The sequence below is a fragment of the Triplophysa rosa genome, linkage group LG14, assembly GCF_024868665.1.
Source record: "Triplophysa rosa linkage group LG14, Trosa_1v2, whole genome shotgun sequence".
Taxonomy (NCBI): domain Eukaryota; kingdom Metazoa; phylum Chordata; class Actinopteri; order Cypriniformes; family Nemacheilidae; genus Triplophysa; species Triplophysa rosa.
Window position 1 is genome coordinate 6,357,626 of NC_079903.1, and position 12,109 is coordinate 6,369,734.

General features: G+C 38.6%; 1 protein-coding gene across 1 annotated transcript in view; it reads right to left on the reverse strand.

Moving 5' to 3' along the window:
- The window catches only part of zmp:0000001236 (mastermind-like protein 2), a 54,429-nt gene that overhangs the window by 16,594 nt on the left and 25,726 nt on the right, over positions 1-12,109 (reverse strand). The window lies entirely within an intron of this gene.

Below are 12,109 nucleotides of genomic sequence, written 5' to 3' on the forward strand. Positions count from 1 at the left end.
ACAGCCAAAGTGAACTCATTTTCTGCTCAACCGGGAGACAAGAGCACATAATGTAACAGGACCATCTCCATCTAATTAATGAACTCTTATTAAAAACTCTTTGATGTTTTAAACCAATTAAAACTATGATGGGAGCTCTAAATATTAGTGTATGAAAAACGTGGTTCCGAGGATTAATTATCTTTATGTAAATTGATCCAGTTTTGTAATTGGCTGCCAAGGCTCTTTAGCCAAGTTCAGATGACCATTTTGCATTTGAAAAGAGACTTCCAGAATCGCAAGTTTATGATTTCCCACAGGGTCCTGAAAGATGAGTGTATGCTGATATAGGTTACATTCAAACTAAACATGAGCACACCAAGGAACAACCAAAACAATACAAAACAACTATTAGCAAACTAGTTGCATTCATTACATTCTGGCGGGAGTGGATGACAGTCTGTTATCCAGATTTCAAAATTGTTTGAACTTTATCAATCATAACATGGACACCACCTAACCAGCAACACTTGGTGAGCATTGGGCGTTGGCTAAAATCTCGGGACTTTTTATTAATCCAAGACTTAAGGCCCATTCACACCATAGACATTGACAATAAAGATATTATCACTTACTCATGTGGTTTACAACTTGCATGCGACTCTTCTGGGGAACACAACAGAAGATATTTTGACAAATGTCTCAGTGGTTTTGTGTCCATCCATATAACGGACGTCAATGGGGGCAATGATATGGTGGCCGACGTTCTTCAAAATATCTTCTTTTGTGTTCTGCTGAAGAATGAAAGTCATACAGGTTTGGGGTGAATAAATTATGAAAGAATTTCCATTTTGGGGTGAACTATCCCTTCAGTCCTGTAGCTTGATCTTGGCTTCAAAACGTGTAGGTTGCATACATACAATCTTATATCATAAACACCTAAAAATGTCAGCATTTCTGCTAATCCACTTGTTTTACTAACAGCAGGTCTGTGCTCTCTAACACCATTTGATGGAAACAAAATATGCCAAATACTATTGTCCCAAAACCTGATATTAGCGATGCAGATAAATTTAGCCATGAGAGATAGAACTGCTAGACAAAAGAGAGCTTTATCTGTTTCCCTCATTTGCATGAATTACATTTCCCTCTGTTGCCTTGCTGTAAAGATAGCAGCATTTTCCTTGTTGTGTGAACCGCTTCCTTTGTTCCTCATGTCTTCATTTATGTAAATGAGGCTGTACAATGACTCATGAGTCTCATTTAAAAAGCTTTATTGAGGCCGAATGTATTCAAAGACTATATAGAATTTATTTGACTCTGTTTTCAAGGTCAGTGGAAGAATACAGTACATTGTTTTGTCTGGTAACGTGCCAACACATAAATTTACTGGTTTTAACAAAATATTTTATTGACTGAAAGCATTCGTTTCCACCAACGGAAGTCAATCATAAGGGTCAGATTAGGTAAAATAGCCCAAGAAACTGCACATAAAGTATAATGACTTGAAGTCCACAGACAGAATAATCGAGAAAGAGCTGACCGTAACCACTCTAACCAGCATTATTTCTGAACAGCCGCAATATTGCCTGCGCCTGGATATGCATAGTTATTCAAACACCATCTGACATTATTGCCCACAGAGAGAGAGATGTGTGTTGAACTTAACATCATTATGAGCGCAGGGATGGGTAACTGTGGAACAGTTTTCCCTTTAGCGGCAAATTGGAGGCATTCCCATTTACTGGAAATATTACTGGGCTGGGATGCTTTATGCCTTCAGGACTGGGAGTGTTCACAGTATTGTTACTCACACACACATTCTCAATGTCTCTCAATAGACAGTGTGATATTTACATATGGTATGAATGGCTGACATCACCTTTCCAATGTCTGACTCACCCAGGTTACGAACAACACATTTTTGTTCATACAATGGAAGTCAATGTGTTTCAATGTTGTTTGGGTACCAACATTCTTCAAAATATCTTCTTTTGTGTTCTGTAGAAGAAAGTAGCTCTATCACACTATCCCGTTAAAAATCACTTCATTGTTTATCTTTTTTTTGTACATTGCTTTGGATCAAAGCATACTAAATGCTTAAAGGTCCAGTGTGTAATTTTTTGGAGGATCTATTGACAGAAATGCAATATAATATACATAACTATGTCTTCAGAGGTGTATAAACACCTTACACAATGAAGCGTTATGTTTTTATAACCTTAGAATGACCCATTTCTATCAACATACACCGCGGGTCCCCTTACATGGAATTCACCATGTTGTTTCTACAGTAGCCCTAAACGGACAAACAGCTCTACAGAGCGCAGTTTGTAAATACTAGTGCTATCAATCGATTAAAAAAAATCTGATTAATCACACATAACATTAATGTTTTTAAATAAACTTTTACATTCTAATAATTTCACATTTAGTCTCCAAATTAAAGTAGAAACAACAGATTTCTTTAACAACATCATTTTATGAATGAAAGTCAACATTCTGATATTAGTACTGCAATTAGTACTGCAACTGATCTGATCTGGTCTCCATTAAATTGATTATTTTTTCTTTATTTGAACATTAATTATAGCCATTTAACATTGAAGTACAGTATAACTGAGAGCTCTCATGTCTAACAGGTAGGAAATATACAGAAACTGAACTAAGTTCTCAAACACTTTACAGTCTTTAATCCTAAATTCTAAATTAAATACAGAATTAAAGCTACAAAACACATTGATTTCCTCTTTTCTTTGATTAACATCAGTGACAGGAGTCACAGAAGCAGGTTTAAGAATGCGGTCCCCTTTAAGAGCTGCCGCTCTATGCAGATCTGGGCTTTCCCATTTTCAAAACACTTTGCATTCATTTAGGATTTTATTTAGCACGTTGAAATCTGTGCTTACGAAAATTCTAGACAAAACGGGCTTTCTGGCATAATCTTGTGCGTTTCTGTTCATTCAAGCACGAAAAAGAACTTAATACTGGTGCGCAGTCTGACAGATTCTGACAGAGATTCACTGACGCAGCCTTTAGCCCGTGACTGTATACACCAGACTGGACCGCTCTCACGTTGCGCCGCATCCCACAGCTAAAAGCGGAATCGCGAAGGAGGTATGGCCTTGGAGCGTTTCACCCCTGCCTGGCGTAGAGATGCGCCGAGCGTGCACCGGCAGGTGAAGGATCACCGGCACCCGTGCGGGGAGGCTCGGACGCGCCCTCGCGGGCGGGGAGACGGCGAAGACCGGGGGCCTTTTGGCCCCGCGCTGTCTATCTATATTGAAGGCGTCAAAGGCAAATCGCTTAATGGTTTAAAAGCCTTTACATGAATGAGAGCGTGATATATAATGTAACACTAGACGAAGAATGACAACATAATTGGATGCTGCGTTAATTGTGTTAAAAATTGTAACGTGTTAATCAGAAAAAAATTAAGCGAAAACGTGACGACATCTTAGTTCTCTATCAGCCACCGTAGTGCTTTGGAAGGGAGGGGTGGAGTGAGCTGTTGGTCACAATTTGCAACCTCACCACTAGATGCCGCTAAATGTCATACACTGGACCTTTAAATGTAAATGTATTGTGATGACAGAAACAGAGGCTGAAGCTCAAAAATTTACTTTACGACCAGGATTTGGTGCAAGATCTTTTTGCTTTTATGAACTCTTCGTCACCTTCCTCAACATTATTTATTAGAGGGGATAAAACAGTGCTGGAACATCCAGAATATCTGAGAGATTCATACATCTAAAATACACACACATAAAACACAAGACTGCACATGTCTATGTCCTATTTTGAAAGTACGCAGCAACCTTCATCCACACGTGCTATTAACTTCTACAGGTCCCTCGCCAGTTTAAATAAGACTATTTTATCAAATATTTAGAAAGTGACACAAATCACCAAAGAGATATGACATACGTACTAAGCCAAAGAAGAAGCCGATATTAGCCGTCGGCGTGTCAAGCGCATTCGAAACGGTCTGATAATTCCAGCATATTCATTTTGGCGAAGGGGCTGCAGAGAAACAGTGCCCTCTATTCGTTGAAATCCTCCTGACAGAGCTACAAGTGATCTGAAAATAGATATTCTGATTAAGCTTTAATGAGCTCAGAAGCTCTGGATCTCTTTGAAAGTGAGTCCTGGAAGGAGGAGATGAAATTGCTCTCGGCACATACCGCGCTAAGGCTTATAGATAACACGCATCCAACGTTGCTCTTGTTGAAAAAAGCACGACATATAAATATTGTAGAGTAACATCGCTCTATTGGGGCACACTAGGTAGTGCGCTTTGAGTTAACCTCACATCAGACTAGTCTACAGGAATCTTCCAGCTTAAGAAAAATACATTTATTTCATAAAAATAAAGTCAAAATAATGGACTGCTAGTTTAAAGTTTAAGAAATTGTTCTCTTATCATAGTTTTAAGTCACCATGAAATTAAAAATGACAATTATTATTTTTACTGTAATATTGCAGGGTTTATTACAATAGATTTTTCAGTGTGTGTCATTTTTTAATTCACGTGCCCTCATAATCTTTTCTCAAAAACATTAATTTCCCTCCCTCTCTAAACAATATATTTTCTGCATGACATGTCACGGCATGAGGGCAGGACTTTGCTGACTGTCCGATAACCAGGCTTCAAACTTCCAATGATCCAATCCCTGAAGGACAAAATTAGGCCCCGTCATAAAAAATATAATTTCTCTTGGATATACATCACAATACGAATACGAAAAAATACCGGCACAAGGTTTATTTCAACTTTTATGTGCAAACACAACTATAAATAAGGTATTTGTAAGATTTCTGGACAGCAATATTGTCACAACAATTATTTTGAAAGTAATTTTTGCAGTTCTATTAAGTGCCAGTAGGGGCACAGAAATGACATACCACATATTTAAATGAATAAAGTTCTTACCGTAATCTATCTATTTAAAACTATTTTACAGAATCCACTTTAAGTAACAGGCACAAGATTTCTGTCAGTGTAAAGGCGTGGGATCTTACAATACGTCTAAAAACTGCACTCTAAAAACCTGCCATGCAACATGTGCAAGGCTGCAGATAAAGTGTTTATAATCCAGCGTGACCATTAATTGCAATTTTTTATGACAGCTCTTTAGAGGCTTTGCTCTGCTGTCCTCAGGTTTAGCTTTAGGACCCAGATTTATACTAGGTATCAATGGCGACCCAACCCAAAAATGTCAAATAAGGAAACTGCTTAAAATTACCATGAATTGCAAAGGCCAAATAATACTGAAAATGGTTTTGGTTTTCAATGCTTTGATGGTTTCGACAGTCAGTAATTTACTCCAAAAAATGTTTTATCCTTTATTCAAGTTATTTTGTTTTTAATATTGATGTGTTAGTTTTGTGATGTGTTAGAATAAGCATTCTTCACGTAACCCATCAACTTCTACCAATAGATTAATTTTCAGTGGACGCACATCCTTTAATATCAACAACAAAGATTTACAGTAGGAAGTGTTTTTTATATAATTAACCTATTTATCTTACTATCCTAAATATGCATATGTTTTTGTATTTTGAAATAGTTACTTTAATAGCCTATTTTCAGGTCACGACCCACGGGTTGAAAAACCTCTGGTGTAAAGCACATATTTTACTATCTTCCTTGTTGTGTGGCTATCGCTCCCTTTGACCTAACAGAGAACGCATGTGCTGTGAGGTCATGTTTGTGGTCTCAGCCATATGTGCTGCTAGTAAGAGAAGCGTGCTGATTCTGAGTGAAATTGATAGAGAGCTCAGTGTGATCAGAGCAAGAAGATGTGACAGTCATTGTCCTGGAAGCAGCTGTCAGACCTGTGGCACATCCCCCAGGCCCGGGTTTGAGTGTGCCTGTCTGCCTGTGTGTTCATCAAGGTTTACATGTGAAATAATGAATGAAGGATTATGATTATATTTTTTCCTTTTGCTTTGCAGCTTTTTGTGGAATAATGTGCTATTACCTGTGCTATACATTCTTTTGGCCTGGGGGACGATAAAACTGCAAATTTCCTTGGACATTAAATGAGGAATAGAAGCATCGCAATATCAAGCCGAAATTCAAAGGTGGGTTCTTTGAGTCAGGTCAGTAAACAACCGCATAGCAATACCCTAGAAACCATTCAAAACATCATAGTATACTCTAGAAACCACAGAATTACCAAATAGTGTAAAAGCCAACTACAGCATCATACCAGTGAGTTTGGCGTGAACAACTGCATAAGAATCAATGTTGAAGGAAAATACAGACCCTCGACTGTCTGTTGAGGTGAGGGTCTTCTGTCTAACAAACCAGCCTCAATAACTTTGTGTGTGCATTCTGTGCTCTTGAATCTATTCGACAGACCCTTCAGGCACATTGTAATTTACTCCTGCGAGAATACGTAGCCTTCTCAAATCCAACCTGCCAAAAAAACATGCCCAAAATAAAAAAATAAACAGTACTATTGTGTTCCTAGGGAGACATAATATTTATTCGGTTACACTGGATGCAGAGTGCCGAGACGTGGAATTTCAGAGAGGCAAGAAATCGGAGCCCTGAATCCTCTGTGTCATAGACCCAACTCTGTGCTACCAGAAGTAATAACATTGAGTCTCTGAGTGGAGAGAAAATAAAAACGAAGAGAGAGCAAGAGGACACCTATGATAGAAAGATAAACAGGGTTAAAACATATTGGACTGATGGGTTTGGTCCATGTGTACTGATTTAATGAAATCGCCAATCTGTCTCTGTTAGTGTGCCTACACAACACAATGTTGTTCACAAAGGCTAGTTCATCCAAAAATGAACTCGTCATCATGTCGTTCCAAACACGTATGATTAACTTCTGTCGAACTTAACGGTCCAATATATGACATTAGCGGCATCTAGTGGTGAGGTTGCGAATTGCAACCAATGGCTCACTCCACCCTTCCCCCTACCTTTCGAAGCACTATTGTGGCTGACACAGGACTAAGACGTCGTCACATTTTTACTTCTTTGAAAGGAGTTAAGGTATTTATGAAACACGCTCTGTAGAGTAGTTTGTCTGTTTAGGGCTCCTGTAGAAACAACATGGCGAATTATATTTAAGGGGACCTTAAATAGGACGGTGTATGTAGATAGAAATAGCTCATTCTAAGTTAATAAAAACATATCGCTTCATCATGTAAGGTCTTTATACACCTCTGAAGACAGTTATGTATATTTTATTGCATTTCTGTCAAAAGATCCTCCAAAAAATGTCACACAGCACCTTTGACTGGAGGTTTTAGGACGCTAACATTTTCATACGGAGTTTTAAGTTCAAGAATTTGTCTTTAAAGACACAGATCATTGAGAAACAAGATCATTCACATCAATCCTGGTAATATTTGAATACAGGGTAATGAGAATAATATTTAAGAGTTGAATTTGAGAAGTTTTTTTATCTATACAAAGCTATTATATGGATTTAGAACTATAGGTTCATGGTGCTTTTAGTTGTTTTAGTTATTTGGAGCTTGATACACAATTCATATAGTTTGAAACATCAGTAGGGTGAATAAATAAGAACGTCATTTTCATTTTTGGGTGAACTATCCCTTTAAGCAGCAAATGCATTCAGCTTTACCTGAAATAATCCCATGTTAGCATGCGTGCAGATTCATGATACTCAAGCCAGATATCATGAAAAGCATAAAATGGTTGTGTCACTGATACCCCACCCCCATCCATCCCAAAGAGCTGAATCAGCTAAAGGCAGATAAAAAAGGATTAGGCACATCCACGAATGGACAGGAAAGTGGTTCTTATGAAAGCCAGAAAAATTGGAGTAATCAGATCAAAGGGTGTTCAGATGCATTCTTACAGATTAATGTCTCAGCCACTCCAATACACCAGAAGGAAGCGGTTTATAAACTGAATCCAGTGGGATTCCTTTCACTGTACTTCTGTGGTTTAAATTCTTAACTAACATAAGAACCAATGTCTGTTTTACATTCCATAATGTGTTTTCATTAAATGAAACCAATCCTTCCCTTTATAAGATACAAATGATCATTTGCAAGGATTGGGGTTTTGCATGTGTCTAATATTCGTTCATTCATTTACAATGAATGCAAAAGCAACCCAAAGACCCCATTAAATCACTTGCTTGGGCTGTTTTTTTACGTGTTTATGTATTTTATGTTCTATTAAACAGGATGTTGGATTTAAAAGGGGATTCTTCGTTTTTATTTACTAAGCTAGTAGCCTTTAGGTTACATAAAAACAATGGACACTGGACTGCTGGTCAGATGCAGGTAGTCTCAGCCACAGACGCCACGCCTACGGGCCCGCTGGCTGAACGTCTGATGCATAAGGCACACTTTTCTGGAAACACTTCAGCATGTTAGAAAGTCGTCATCTGAAAACTATGTGGGGAGCAGTGGGATAAAGGTAATGGTAAATACGGCTGAAAAATGAAATTAGTTCCAAGAAAAGGTTTAGCATTAAATGATTTTGCAGGGAATCAGACGTCTGACAGATGAACTGAAATTAGAAAAACGAGACGGTATTTATTCAGTGTGTATTGTTATTGAGCAACCGTGTCTGTATGCTGTTTGAGTTGCCATGGTGTCAACACGGCAACGCTGAAATGACTGAACTCACTGTTCTTGCCATCATTTTATGGCTCTGAAAGACTCTTTTGATCCAAACACTGAAACCAAAATTATCCTCAGAGCTATGTCGAAATATCCTCAATCATTTATTATCCACCTGTTTGCCAAGAAAAAAAAACCCTGATGATCTTAAAGCATTTTCTTTTCTCCTGAACAAGACGTGTCACCTCAAGAGATCTCAACAACTTAATATTGAGGGCTAAGGTGATTTTGATCGCCCAGAATCAAGTGCCAGCATCCAGGTGTATCATATCATCATCCTGATAAACCAATGCATGTACTTGGTAGAAATACACGAGTGCATACCAAGTAAGAGAGACGCCTGTAGCAGCGCACGAAAAGAGCATCATCTACACTTTCCCACCCTCCCTGGATCCTCTGTCAGATCCCTAGAGACGGAAAGCAAGGAGAAAAGAAAGCGATCAGCAGCACATGAGAAAGAAGGAGAACATGCAGCTCTATCATAGAGGCCCTGGGGAAAAATAAGAGAGAAGAAGCCATGCATCCATTATGTTGTTTACTATGGGGTGTGCGTTATTAAACTGTAACTCACGGCTTCTCATTTACTCTGTCTGTCGAGAGCTGAATTAAACAATACAGTGGCCCACTTTACAGAACACTGTGCAAAAACACCGCTGAGATTCAGAGCTCAGCTCAGTGCGCTTACAAACCTGCCCAGAACCAACAGACCATTGTTTTTTTGCAGTTTATCTTTTGTTATGCGTGTGACAGAGTGTGAACTAATGTTTGCAGGTTCTGAAACTATTTATTTATTTCATTATTTCTGTTAACCATTCACTTATATTTTATGGACACAAAACCAATGCAAGTTCGGTTACCAACATTCTCCTGACAAATCACTTCAAAGTTTTTTGTGAAGATGTTGAAGGGCAAAAGGACAAATATCCAGGCCCACCTCAGATGCTCTGATGTCTCAGACGACAGCCACAAAGACAAGAACACACACCCCACAGCAAGACAATGTCACAGCACCAGCCTCCAAAATAAAACATACACACAAACACTGAAGTCACAAGAAGTCCATCAACCTCGCCATGACAGGCCGTCAGATTCAATGACCATATCTGAACTGCTTTTTTTTAGCATGCCCCGGATACGACATTATTGTCATCCTTAATCTTCACCGTGCAAAATCCCCCCAGCAAACACAGCCACACCAGCAATCAGGTCACCATTGTCACTCCATAAAACTATAACTGTACTGTTATATGAATGTACTTTACATTCTATTACCGCAACATTTAACAAACCTCAAATTATTTGTAATCTTTAAACTTCTTTATACACACAGTAAGTTTTCTCAATTTAATGTATACACCACAAATGATCTGTTTACATACATTATGTACATCTCAAACATTTTTTATACATAAAAAGCTAAACTGATCATGATCAACAAAACTGATCAAATAATCAACAACAAAAAAATGCGCAAAACAATTATCCAAATGTTGATAAACTATTGCGAAATGACACCATTCCCATTAACCAATGTTTTGTAACTAAAGTTTTTGCGCAATAAGTCATTCCGAAAATCCTGGCGACAGATGCCACACGAGATGTTTCTGGAAGGTTATAATACGTGTTTGCAAGAATGTTAGCAAGACAGTTTGCTGTCGGTTGGTAGGCACTAGGGATGCACCGATACCATTTTTTAAAGACCGAGTACGAGTACAGATATTTTTTTCTGGTACTCGCCGATACCGATACCTATAACCGATGCCTGTATAATGTACAATAATGTTAATAAACCAGTATCTTACGGTACATTTTTTTTCTTAGTTTTTAGGTCTACTTAAATTGAAGTACTATTTTTTAATCAAGTTCTATTTTTTATGATAAGTAGCACAATTTTACTAGCACATTTACTTCAGTTTACTAAAGTAAAGAATATACTCTGTGGTCAAATTATAAAAAAATTAAGGGGGGTGGTGTGGTAAAATGTGAGTGTATTATAACTTGTTCAAGTCAACCGGACTTTTATTTTGACGGATCGCCGCAAATGGTGTTTGTTTATGTGTTCGTGTCCTTGTGCAGTGAAACGCTGGCGCTGAAAGCTCCACAAGCACAATGCGTTCAGTACACGCAACCGCACCACTCTTTCACACACGGTAACGCAAAACAAGCCGAATACATATTTAAACAGTATCTGAATATTTCGTTAACTGTTACGTTAGCTGTTAGCTGTTCAGCGCTAATTTCTTGTTAGGAAATGCCTGGATTACTCGATTCCGTCCGCGTTTTCCGCATTGCGGAAATCATAGGGCTCTATGTATGTCACGTGAGGTATCGGTCTTTGGTATCGGTGTGTCATTACGTGTATGAGTACATGAGCTTGGTATCGGTATCGGTGCATCCCTAGTAGGCACCACTGACTACCATAGTAGAAAAAATAATTGTGTATTTTTTATCGTTCTGGTGAACAAAAAAGAAGATATTTGGAGGAATTTAGTAAAGCAAACAGTTTTAAATTTTCACACTATGGTGGTCAATGGTGCCCCAGAAATGTCAGTTGCTAACTTTCTTCCAAATATTTTTCTTTGTGTTCAACCGAACAAAGACATTTATATAGGTTTGAAACAACTAGAGGGTGAGTAATTCATGACAGAATTTTCATTTTTGGGTGAACTCTCCCTTTAACATCTCAGCTAAGTTGTCTGATAAAATGAAGTGAAAAGCACTTCATTTGATCAGCAATAAACGCAAGCAATAAACACTTGAATCCCCTAATAGTAGTTTAGTGTCGCCTGAGAAAGAGAAATATAGGCGATGTACTGCTCCACTGGCTCGAAAACACTAAGGGGGGGGAGGGGGTTGACTGAGCTGTGCCAAACAAAAGCTCTATGGTATCTCCTTCACAATGGCTACAACAAAAGAGCAGTGTTCTCCAGGTTCGGTGGGCATTTCCTGGCCTTGCGCTCTGATTGGGTGTTTAATTTAATTGTTTCGATCGCACACACCAAGACCAAACCCGAGACCAAATCTGGCCCCTGTGTCGTTCAGTTCGCACCGTTTCTGTTGGAGAACAGGATTAGGAGGGAAAAGACCTCCCACTAAAGCTCGACTGATGCTCACCGAGCGATCTGCCAGACAGACACAAGCTTTATCCGCTTGAGCTGAAATGGTTTAATTTAGTGGCAGCTTCATTTGCCTGAATGCACCTCAGCGGGTCTGAGAAGTTTATTGTCTTCTACGGTTCGCTCTTATTAACAAGCGCAGGGATGCTTCTGACAAATGTGTGAAAACCACATCAAAGGTGGGCCTACCTGCTCTAAAGCGGGAGTAAAATTCGGCTGTAAATGTAAATCCCCACAGGGTGCCTTCAATACAATTCAATGGGACTCGTTTTATTTCTTGCCATACGAAAATAACAAGTCTTGTCTCATGTAAAACTAACAGCAGAGCTCTTCTCAACTTCATTCTTGTTTGATACCTATGGTGACTATGTTCAAATCCCTAACCTTAT